The sequence below is a fragment of the Eurosta solidaginis genome, chromosome 1 (assembly GCF_040869045.1).
Source record: "Eurosta solidaginis isolate ZX-2024a chromosome 1, ASM4086904v1, whole genome shotgun sequence".
NCBI classification, from domain to species: Eukaryota; Metazoa; Arthropoda; class Insecta; order Diptera; family Tephritidae; genus Eurosta; species Eurosta solidaginis.
The window spans coordinates 168,791,844-168,803,801 of NC_090319.1; the positions used below are offsets into that span (position 1 = coordinate 168,791,844).

Here is an 11,958-nt window from a genome sequence, read left to right on the forward strand (position 1 = left end):
GTTTTTTCGAAAAAATATTCCTTGCATTCTGTATATTCAGCCTCTGTCATGTGAAATTTTATCCAAAGAGGACATATAACGGATTCCAAAACGTCGAGTGTTTCAGCAAATACAGCACTAACAGATGGCTGGGAAAGTCCAATATGGAAATCATTTCCCACACTTAGTTGATACGAACCTTGCCCCAAAAATCGCAACGTTGCTGCCAATTTTATGGTTTTTGAAATCGCCGTTGTCCTGATTTCGTTCCTCATACGTGGCTGAATCGTTTCCAGAACATATGTGAAGGCAGCTTTTTTGAGACGAAAATAGTCTTCAAATCTGAAATAAAGTAAAATATTTCCAGCTGAAATATTAATACATTCTAAAAACCCCCGAAAGTTGTTATACATACTTGTTGTCTGGCAAACGAAATACATCGGAGTTATTCCTTATTTTTTTCTATTTAGTCTAAGCTCCTCTTTATTCTTTTCGTCACTAGGGCTCGCACTACTGTCATAAAAAAACATTTTTGTAAAATCTTGAAATAAAATATTTAAACAAAGCTTAAATCGCGAAAAAAGATTCAGAAAAAGTAAGAAATATCGAACAGCTGATCCAGAAATGGCAGAGATGGTATATTTTCCTTTCGTTTTAGCGATAAACTGTCGACGTCGTCTCAAGAAGTTTAGCCAATACCAATTTGGTGTCGAAGTGACAACGACGTCCATACGATGTGACGCCGACTGAAAAACGACGACCATGTCGACGACGCCAATGACAATCACTGAACGACGACGACTCACGACGATGTTTTAAATTCGGTATTGCCGTTGTCGTTTTCGATAACTATTGACGACTATCGACACATGTTTGGTATTGGCTAAGCAAATTTGCTGTCGTCGTCGCCCTCACACGACGCCATTTGTGTTGACGCTGTTTTTACTGACGACAAAAGGGAAATTTGTAAGTAAAACATTTCTTTTTTAATTAATTAAATATACATATATGTAATATGCATTGTTTTTTTAGATATTCAAAATGAAAATAACGAGTGCGCAATAATTCGAGGTTCTTGCAGCTGGGCTAGAAAAAATCCGAGTTATTTCTATTTTTTTTTCTATTGAGTCTAAGCTCCTCTTTATTATTTTCGTCACTAGAGCTCATAATAAAACATTTTTGTAAAATCTTGAAAAGAAATATTTAAACAAATCTCAAATCGCAAAAAAAGATACAAAAATAGTAAAAAAAAAATGAGAGAGATGGTAGATTTTCCTTTCGTTTTATCGATAAGATGTCTTCGTCGTCTCAACAAGCTTAGTCAATACCGATTTGGTGTCGAAGTGACGACGACGTCGATACGATGTGACGTCGACTGAAATACGACGATGAATTCGACGACGACAATGACAATAAGGACGATTAAATTATATAAAGTGTGGCGAATGTTGACATCACTTACTGTTAAATAAATAAATAATCCCGCAACAACATAAAAATTAAGCAGCCACTCTTATGTACAAGTGCACATTAAACCTATCAACACTTATGTACAAGGCAACGATGAAATATCTCACACACACAGATGTAGTCATCAGCCGAATTAGTAACTCACACATACACACGCATATGGCTATAAGAACAAGTAAGGAAGGCTAAGTTCGGGTGTAACCGAACATTACATAACTCAGCTGAAAGCTATGGAGACAAAATAAGGGAAAATCACCATGTAGGAAAATGAACCTAGGGTATCCCTGGAATGTGTTTGTATGACATGTGTATCAAATGGAAGGTATTAAAGAGTATTTTAAGAGGGAGTGGGCCATAGTTCTATAGGTGGACGCCATTTAGGGATATCGCCAATAAGGTGGACCAGGGCTGACTCTAGAATTTGTTTGTACGATATGGGTATCAAATGAAAGATGTTAATGAGAATTTTAAAAGGCGTGGGCCTAGTTCTATAGGTGGACGCCTTTTCGGGAGATCGCCATAAGGGTGGACCAGGGGTGACTCTAGAATTTGTTTCTACGATATGGGTATCAAATGAAAGGTGTTAATGAGTATTTTAAAAGGGAGTGGGCCATAGATCAATAGGTGGACGCCTTTTCGAGATATCGCCATAAAGGTGGACCAGAGGTGACTCTAGAATTTGTTTGTACCATATGGTATCAAATGAAAGGTGTTAATGAGTATTTTAAAAGGGAGTGGGCCATAGATCAATAGGTGGACGCCTTTTCGAGATATCGCCATAAAGGTGGACCAGAGGTGACTCTAGAATTTGTTTGTACCATATGGTATCAAATGAAAGGTGTTAATGAGTATTTTAAAAGAAAGTGGGCCTTAGTTCTATAGGTGGACGCCCTTTCGAGATATTATTATAAGGGTGGACCAGGGTTGACTATAGAATGTGTTTGTACAATAGGGGTATCAAACGAAAGGTGATAATGAGCATTTTAAAAGGGAGTGGGGCTTAGTACTATAGGAGGACGCCTTTTCCAGATATCGCCATAAAGGTGGCCCAGGGGTGACTCTAGAATGAGTTTGTACAATATGGGCATCAAATGAAAGGTGTTAATGAGTGTTTTAAAAGAGAGTGGGCCTTATTTCTATGGGTGGACGCATTTTCGAGATATAGCCATAAAGGTGGACCAGGGGTGACTCTAGAATTTGTTTGTACGATATGGGTATCAAATGAAAGGTGTTGATGAGTATTTTAAAAGGGAGTGGGCCTTAGTTCAATAAGTGGACGCCTCTTCGAGATATCGCCATAAAGGTGGACCAGGGGTGACTCTAGAATTTGTTTGTACGGTATGGGTATCAAATGAAAGGTGTTAATGAGCATTTTAAAAGAAAGTGGGCCTTAGTTCTATAGGTGGACGCCTTTTCGAGATATCGTTATAAGGGTGGACCAGGGTTGACTCTAGAATGCGTTTGTACAATATGGGTATCAAACGAAAGGTGATGATGAGTATTTTAAAAGGGTGTGGGCGTTAGTTCTATAGGTGGACGCCTTTTCCAGATATCGCCATAAAGGTGGACCAGGGGTGACTCTAGAATTTGTTTGTACGATATGGGTATCAAATGAAAGGTGTAAATGAGTATTTTAAAAATGAGTGGGCCTTAGTTCTATAGGTGGACGCCTTTTCGAGACATCGCCATAAAAGTGAACCAGGGGTGACTGTAGAATGCGTTTGTACAATATGGGTATTAAACGAAAGGTGTTAATGAGTATTTTAAAGGGGAGTGGGCCTTATTTCTAGGGTGGACGCCTTTTCGAGATATAGCCATAAAGGTGGACCTGGGTTGACTCTATAATGTGTTTGTTCGATATGGGTATCAAATTAAAGGTATTAATGAGGGTTTTAAAAGGGAGTGGTGGTAGTTGTATATGTGAAGGCGTTTTAGAGATATCGACCAAAATGTGGACCAGGGTGACCCAGAATACCATCTTTCGGATACCGCTAATTTATTTATATATGTAATACCACGAACAGTATTCCTGCCATGATTCGAAGGGCCTTTGATTTCGCCCTACAGAACTTTTTCATTTTCTTCTACTTAATATCGAAGGTGTTACACCCATTTTACAAAGTTTTTTCTAAAGTTATAATTTGCGTGAATAAAACAATCCAATTACAATTTTTCATCACTTTTTTCATATTTGGTATAGAATTATGGCATTTTTTTAATTTTTCGTAACTAGATTTGTTTTCAATTAATGCATTCGTGGCGCCTACGCATATTTTGTAAATGTTAATTCTGTGCATGAGAAATTCGCAGTTGTCAGTTGGCATTTTTTGCTTTTTCTTGTCGCTTTTTGGTCACTAAGGGCTCCTTTACATACGTATATCTGCGCACTCAGCACAAATCGGTAATGCTATTCTGCGGAGTTTTAAAACAATAAAAATTTTATAATACTAATGGAAAACAAAAGCTTACTTTTTCATTTGTAGAAAGAAATAGCCTAACGTACAATATTGATTTAAGCAAGACGGCTTGTTGAAATATTCATATATTTAAGCCCCTTTTTACAAAAATTTAACGACAGCCTTGAGATTTTGTCTCCTTCTCTCATGGTATAACTGTACTGTAATGTTTAACAGGCTGCATAGTTCAGTAGTAGTTATATAAAAGTATTACATCATGGTTCAATTATGTACAGGTTGGCTCATCTCATCAGCTGATTTTATTTATGTCATTGCATGGTCGAAGGGATTGTCAAAAGGAGATGGCAAACTCAAAATTAAACCAACCTTTTGGCAACATTTTACTTACACATACAAAAACTGCTAAGTTTTATGTTTCCATTCCATACCATTCGCAACAACACCAACAGACATATTTTCTTGCTTTACAGATGAGCCAACCTGTATATAGTTGAACCATGGTATTACATATATGGTGTTTAGTTACCAACGAAGTTATATGGTATCCTACGCGGTACCGAATATTGGTCACAATATAAAATATGTATCACCTCTAATTAAAGTCATTGGCCGCTATTTATTTGCTTGCGTTACTCTTTGTAATTTCCATATACATATCGCTACTTATTTTATTGCTCATATTTTCTTAATTTCTAAATACATAACTACACTTAGTTATAATTACATACATACATACATATTGCCAAACATAGCCAGACAATAGACTACTTCGATTCTGCACTCCCGCTAGTGCATGATGCCAGCGGTCAAGAACAGGTTTCGCATTGACGTTGTCATATGCTCTCATCATATTTATTTGTACATAATCATTTATTTATATTGCATTGAATATATATAATTTCACCGTCATTAGGGTATTAGGTTAAATTATGTACCATAAAATCAGTTGAGTTGTTATTTGTACTTATATATATGATCATATTTTTTCAATGTTAAAATGTATTACATGAAGAGATGCACCGCTAACTCAGGTGATTTATAGAGAAAAACTTAACTATTGTTAAATTAAACCAGTTCATTTGTGAGTATTACAATTTTTTGTAATTTAGTCAATTTTCGTCACTAAACGACGACGACTCAGGACGACGTGTTAAATTCGGTATTGCCATTGTCGTTTTCGATAACTATTGACGACTATCGACACATTTTTGGCATTGGCTAAGCAAATTTGCTGTCGTCGTCGCCATCACACGACGCCATTTTCGTCGACGCTGTTTTTACTGACGACAGAAATAAAATGTGTAAGTAAAACATTTCTTTTTTAATTAATTAAATATATAAGCATGTAATATTCATTGTTTTTTTAGATATTCAAAATGAAAATCACACTTATTGTCATTGTCGTCGTCGACATCGCCGTCGTTTTTCAGTCGACGTCACATCATATCGACGTCGTCGTCACTTCGACACCAAATCGGTATTGGCTAGGCTTGTTGAGACGACGACGGCAACTTATCGATAAAACGAAAGGAAAATATACCATCTCTGCGATTTCTGGATCAACTGTCGGTAGAAATGGCGTCGTGCGAGGGCGACGACGACAGCAAATTTGCTTAGCCAATACCAAACGTGTGTCGATAGCCGTCAATAGTTATCGAAAACGACGATGGCAATACCGAATTTAACATGTCGTCGTAAGACGTCGTCGTTCAGTGACGACGACGACAATGACAATAAGGGTGAATAACGAGTGCGCAACAATTCGAGGTTCTTATAGCTGAGCTAGTAAAAAATCCTTGCCTAGCAAAAGGTTTCCAAAGAGGTATGGCACCAGCAAATTTTAAACAACAGTGGGAAGCGATTAGCATAAAATTAAATTCTTTGGGACCACCTTTAAGGGACAGCGACGGTTTGCAAAAAGTAATTAAAGTAATTCAATTAATAGAGCATAGTTTTTAATCAAAATATACTCTGCAGGTATGGCGAGATTTAAAATTTAAAGTGAAGATAAAACTGGTGAAAAATAGGGAAGAAAGCAATGCAACAGGGGGTGGCATGAATAAAAAATTTACGCTAAGTCCGTTGGAAGAGGCAGTGGCCAACTTGCTGCAATTCGACAAGCAGCTGAGCCCGGAAGGGATTGTACAAGGTGTGCAGCTGCCGGTTGAGCAAACTATAGAAGCTTACGTAAATTGTTTTGTCGAGAATGCGGATCATATTTCATATGTTCAACTGCATCCACCGGATTTTCCTTCCGAAGATGGCCCGAGTACTTCAGCGGTCGGATGAAGCAGATCCCAAACTCCCTCTGCTACTAGGGTATACAAATCACAAAAAAAGGGCAGAGACAATCTTTTAGAGAAATACAGTAGCAAGCAAGAGAGGGTCCTTACCGATGCCACGAACAGGCTAAATTCAATTAAGCACCCTTTACGAGATACGGCACGGTACAAAAAAAAAATGCTCGCGATTGAGGAGGAAAAGCTCAAGATGCTAAAGAAAAAAGAATGTAGGGAAGTAGAACTTCACAAAATGAATATGGTTTTAAAAGCCATACAAATTAAGATAGCGAAAACTAAACTTAAAAATTTAGAAAAAAAGAAGACTGACTTTTATGTACATATATATTTTATTTTTATGAAAATGAATTTTTCCGTTTGTTTGATGTACAAGTTATTTTATTTTAAGTACCTGAATTACTTTTTATTTCTAAAGAACTGAATTATTTTTGTTTTGTGGTATTAGTTATTAAGACGACTGAATTTAATGCATATATGTACACAATAAAAAATTAACTGAAATTTTCGGTCTGAAACTATACAAAGCTGGTTTTGATTTGTTCTCTAATTTGTGATGCTCCCATATTTACGATATTTTCTTCATCATCAATATTTTCACTATTCTCTAAGTTCTGCTCTTGACTGTGTACATCAAAGCCGGCCAAAAGTTGCACATTGTGCAATTTGAGTTCGTATTTTCACACCGACACTAACGATGTGTGATCACGATCGTTTGCTTTCGCTTGTAACTCACTAAAATCAACAGTGAATGCAAAAGGAAAAGTCCATGCTACTTTTTGGGCACATAATAAAAACAATATGCTGCAATGTTAAAGTGACTTTTAATACGTTTTAGTTAGTATTATTAAGCTCCTTTGAACATACATATTAATATTGATACTTTAAATATTAATTATTAATAAATATTGACAATTTAATATACATATATTTTTATACGTTCTACTTAGTTTTATTAATTTTCATACATTTTTTTATTGAATAACTTCATGTTTTGAAAATATATATTTCTATCTTTACATCTACTTTGTTTTATAGTTCTTTCTTAATCAAAAAGTGAATTTTTTAAGTAAATTTTGCATTGACCATACCTTCTTTTATAAAAAAGTTTTATCTGACTAGCTCGACTTCCGCGTTCTTAGTTATACGAATATACATAAGTAAATATAGTCAGGATTAGCTTGAAATCAAATAACCAAAGTCATTTTTAATTTCAAACTTCACAGTCCACATTTTCTTTTAGCACACTGTGGGGAGTTGTCACTCAATTCTTACACACATTTATGCAATTGTTTTAGTATAGGTGTGGCCAGCTCTGGTGTACATCCTCGTTTGCAGAGCGAGAACTAAAAGCAATGCATATGTTGTGAAGTGCTGCACATACATTAGCAATTTGCGTGGCTTTAGATGGCGTATAATGAAGTTGACGTGCAGCTAGCAAACAGCGAAAACGGTTTCTTAGTACGCCAATTGTACATTCTATTATGTTTCTAGCTTTGGCGTGCTTGGTATTGTAAATAGCCTCGGGACTTCCTTCTGTTGCGCTTCGATACGGTGCCATAATAAATTGTTCTAGATGATAGCCCGCATCGCATACAAATATAAAAAAAGTTTATGTAACTTTTACATGATTTAAATTGAGTGTAGATGGTTTTTACCTAAAAGCCAGAAGTTACGCTCTCCAGCATCGTATCGTTCTCGCAGAATTATTCTAGCATTGCTAATGTTCCATATGAGGTAATCATGAGCCGAACCCGCATGCCTAGCATCCATATACCTTATTCGCAACTTATGATCACAAATCTGTTAAATTGTTTGTTAAAAAATTATTATTAGCCGATTAAAAGTTTATCTGTTCTTACAATTATGGCATTTAAACTAAAAAATCCCTTTCTATTGTAGTATAGATGCTGGTCTTGTTTTCTGGGAGCCAAAATTTTTATATGAGTTCCACCGACGCAGCCAATAACTCCTGGAAAGCCAGTTTTTTCGAAAAAATACTCGTTGCATTCTGTATATTCAGCCTCTGTCATGTGAAATTTTATCCAAAGAGGACATATAACGGATTCCAAAACGTCGAGTGTTTCAGCAAATACAGCACTAACGGATGGCTGGGAGTCCAATATGGAAATCATTTCCCACACTTAGTTGATACGAACCTTGCCCCAAAAATCGCAACGTTGCTGCCAATTTTATGGTTTTTAAAATCGCCGTTGTCCTGATTTCGTTTCTCATATGCGGCTGAATCGTTTCCAGAACATATCTGAAGGCAGCTTTTTTGAGACGAAAATAGTCTTCAAATCTGTAATAAAGTAAAATATTTCCAGCTGAAACATTAATACATTCTAAAAACACCCGAAAGTTGTTATACATACTTGTTGTCTGGCAAACGAAATACATCGGAGTTATTCCTTATTTTTTTCTATTTCGTCTAAGCTCTTTATTCTTTTCGTCACTAGAGCTCGCACTACTGTCAGAAAAAAACATTTTTGTAAAATCTTGAAATAAAATATTTAAACAAAGCTTAAATCGCGAAAAAAGATTCAGATAAAGTAAGAAAAATCGAACAGCTGATCCAGAAATGGCAGAGATGGTATATTTTCCTTTCGTTTTATCGATAAAATGTCGACGTCGTCTCAAAAAGCGTAGCCAATACCGATTTGGTGTCGAAGTGACAACGACGTCGATTATATGTGACGCCGACTGAAAAACGACGACGATGTCGACGACGACAATGTCAATAAGGGTGATTAAATTATATAAAGTGTGGCGAATGTTGACATCACTAGCTGTTAGATAAATAAATAATCCCGCAACAACAAAAAAATTAAGCAGCCACTCTTATGTAAATGTACACATTAAACCTATCAACACTTATGTACAAGGCAACGAAGAGATATATCACACACACAGATGTAGTCATCAGCCGAAGTAGTAACTCACACATACAGAAGCATATGGCTATAAGAACAAGTAAGGAAGGCTAAGTTCGGGTGTAACCGAACATTACATACTCAGCTGAGAGCTATGGAGACAAAATAAGGGAAAATGAACCTAGGGTAACCCTGGAATGTGTTTGTATGACATGTGTATCAAATGGAAGGTATTAAAGAGTATTTTAAGAGGGAGTGGGCCTAGTCCTATAGGTGGACGCCTTTTCGAGAGATCGCCATAAGGGTGGACCAGGGGTGACTCTAGAATTTGTTTCTACGATATGGGTATCAAATGAAAGGTGTTAATGAGTATTTTAAAAGGGAATGGGCCTTAGCTCAATAGGTGGACTCCTTTTCGAGATATCGCCATAAGGGTGGACCAGGGGTGACTCTAGAATTTGTTTGTACGATATGGGTATCAAATGAAAGGTGTTAATGCGTATTTTAAAAGAAAGTGGGCCTTAGTTCTATAGGTAGACGCCTTTTCGAGATATCGTTATAAGGGTGGACCAGGGTTGACTCTAGAATGCGTTTGTACAATAGGGGTATCACACAAAAGGTGATAATGAGCATTTTAAAAGGGAGTGTGCCTTAGTACTATAGGTGGACGCCTTTTCGAGATAACGCCATAAAGGTGGACCAGGGGTGACTCTAGAATTTGTTTGTACGATATGGGTATCAAATGAAAGGTGTTAATTAGTATTTTAAAAGAAAGTGGGCCTAAGTTCTATAGGTGGACGCCTTTTCCAGATATCGCCATAAAGGTGGACCAGGGGTGACTCTAGAATTTGTTTGTACAATATGAGTATCAAATGAAAGGTGATAATGAGCGTTTTAAAAGGGAGTGAGCCTTAGTTCTATAGGTGGACGCCTTTTCCAGATATCGCCATAAAGGTGGACCAGGGGTGACTCTAGAATGAGATTGTATAATATGGGTATCAAACGAAAGGTGTTAATGAGTATTTTAAAAGGGAGTGGGCCTTATTTCTATGGATGGATGCCTTTTCGAGATATAGCCATAAAGGTGGACCAGGGGTGACTCTAGAATTTGTTTGTACGATATGGGTATCAAATGAAAGGTGTTAATGAGTATTTTAAAAGGGAGTGGGCCTTAGTTCAATAGGTGGACGCCTTTTCGAGACATCGCCATGAAAGTGGACCAGGGGTGACTGTAGAATGCGTTTGTACAATATGGGTATAAAACGAAAGGTGTTAATGAGTATTTTAAAGAGGAGTGGGCCTTATTTCTAGGGTGGACGCCTTTTCGAGATATAGCCATAAAGGTGGACCAGGGGTGACTCTATAACGTGTTTGTACGATATGGGTATAAAATTAAAGGTATTAATTAGGGTTTTAAAAGGGAGTGGTGGAAGTTGTATATGTGAAAGCGTTTTCGAGATATCGACCAAAATGTGGACCAGAGTGACCCAGAACATCCATCATCTTCCTTCGGGTACCGCTAATTTATTTATATATGTAATACCACGAACAGTATTCCTGCCATGATTCCAAGGGCCTTTAATTTCGCCCTACAGAACTTTTTCATTTTCTTCTACTTAATATCGAAGGTGTTTCACCCATTTCACAAAGTTTGTTCTAAAGTTATACTTTGCGTCAATAAAACAATCCAATTACAATGTTTCATCCCTTTTTTCATATTTGGTATAGAATTATGGCATTTTTTTAATTTTTCGTAACTAGATTTGTTTTCAATTAATGCATTCGTGGCGCCTACGCATATTTTGGAACTGTTAATTCTGTGCATGAGAAATTCGCAGTTGTCAGTTGGCATTATTTGCTTTTTCTTGTCGCTTTTTGGTCACTAAGGGCTCCTTTACATACGTATATCTGCGCACTCAGCACAAATCGGTAATGCTATTCTGCGGAGTTCTTAAAACAATAAAAATTTTATAATACTAATGGAAAACAAAAGCTTAATTTTTCATTTGTAGAACGAAATAGCCTAACGTACAATATTGATAGAAGCAAGACGGCTTGTTGAAATATACATATATTTAAGCCCCTTTTTTACAAAAATTTAAAGACAGCCTTGAAATTTTTTCTCCTTCTCTCGTTGTATATCTGTACTGTAATGTTTAACAGGCTGCACAGTTCAGTAGTAGTGATATAAAAGTATTACATATATGGTGTTTAGTTACCAACGAAGTTATATGGTATCTTACGCGGTACCGAATATTGGTCACAATATAAAATATGTATCATCACTAATTAAAGTAATTGGCCGCTATTTATTTGCTTGCGTTACTCTTTGTAATTTCCATATACATACCGCTACTTACTTTATTGCTCATATTTTCTTAATTTCTAAATACATAACTACACTTATTTACAATAACATACATATTGCCAAATATAGCCAGACAATAGACTACTTCGATTTTGCACTCCCGCTAATGCATGATGCCAGCGGTGAAGAACAGGTTTTGCATTGGCGTTGTCATATGCTCTCATCATATTTATTTGTACATAATCATTTATTTATATTGCATTGAATATATATAATTACACCGTCATAAGGGTATTAGGCTAAATTATGTACCGTAAAATCAGTTGACTTGTTATTTGTACTTATATATATGATCATATTATTTCAATGTTAAAATGTATTACATGAAGAGATGCACCGCTAACTCAGGTGATTTATAGAGAAAAACTTAACTATTTTTAAATTAAACCAGTTCATTTCTGAGTATTAAAATTTTTTGTAATTTAGTCAATTTTCGGACCTTAATGTGCAGCCATCGTCGTAAAGGCAATCGCAATTTGTATAATAAATCAAATTGTAATTAAACCTAACTTGTAGTGTTTCTTTTTGGCATATCGTTGCGATTAGTAATTATA

The 11,958-nt window shown here is 36.2% G+C and overlaps 1 pseudogene; it reads right to left on the bottom strand.

The window, feature by feature from the left end:
• Positions 1-633: 633 nt before the first annotated feature.
• Positions 634-11,408, bottom strand: LOC137238486 (putative nuclease HARBI1; annotated as a pseudogene).
• Between the last annotated feature and the right edge of the window lie 550 nt (positions 11,409-11,958).